This window comes from Panthera leo, chromosome F2 (genome assembly GCF_018350215.1).
Source record: "Panthera leo isolate Ple1 chromosome F2, P.leo_Ple1_pat1.1, whole genome shotgun sequence".
Lineage (NCBI taxonomy): Eukaryota > Metazoa > Chordata > Mammalia > Carnivora > Felidae > Panthera > Panthera leo.
The window spans coordinates 67,633,660-67,634,737 of NC_056695.1; positions in this window are offsets into that span (position 1 = coordinate 67,633,660).

The window sequence follows — 1,078 nt, forward strand, 5'->3', positions numbered from 1 at the left end:
TGTCTTCGACTCTGTTGTGGACTCTATGTAGCTTCAGGATCATGTTTCCGAAGGAAAACCAAAGCCGGACTGAAAGTGCAGAGGGAAGCCTGTTCTGCCTGTTCTGTTAAATAACCGATGCCGGGGAAGTGGCCTTAATACCTCTGTACTCTGCTTTCCTCACGTACCCAACCAGTCAGATAAGGTTCTCTTCTGGGTTCTGTGAAAACACGTTCACACAGAACAATCAAGGGCTTTAGACGTTCCATCGTATAACACGAATTAGCCAGGCTGGGATTATGTGAAGAAACGGTGAGTGAAGAAACAAGCACTTGTGATGTCTGGCAGAATGCTGAAAGATCCGAATTGATGGAGTTTTAGTATATTTGGGGAGATCGTGGACATCAGAAAGGTGTCATGGAATTTCAGTAAACCCCCAGATATCACTAAAGTAAACTGCTCCTGAAAGAGCAGTAAAACATGACTTGGAATATTAAGTAACTACTTCAGATTATAATGATAAGGGCTAAAAGGACTTAAAAAGCTTTTATTAAATTTTTTTTTAATGTTTAGAGAGAGGATGAGCAGGGGAGGGGCACAGAGGCTCCCAAGCAGGCTCTGCATTGCCAGCACAGAGCCCGATGCGGGGCTCGAACCCACGAACTGTGAGATCATGACCTGAGCCAAAGTCAGACGCTTAACTGACTGAACCACCCCAGGTGCCCCTAAAAAAGGCTTTTATAACAAAAATTTCTCTTTCTCACTTTTTCTCTCCATCGAGGACATTTGCCACGTCACAGGTGGTGTTGCTTGCATACCTCATTTGCCTCATTTTAGCACGTGTGGTGGACTCATTCCCTTGGTTTTGTCAAAGTCCCTCTAGGGTATTCCACACTTCCATTTTCTGGTTTAAATCTCACTTTCTTAGTCTGGCCTTTTTAGCAGCTGGCTTTCTTTGGGGGCCATTTTCACAGAGAACTAAAGATCTCACTTCGTGCAGTTAATGTTACCTGATTACAGATGGAAAACCGCAAGGTATTTTTGAGATGATGCTGGATGGCCATGGACTGAGTTCTCATGTGCCATGCCAGCCTCCCAC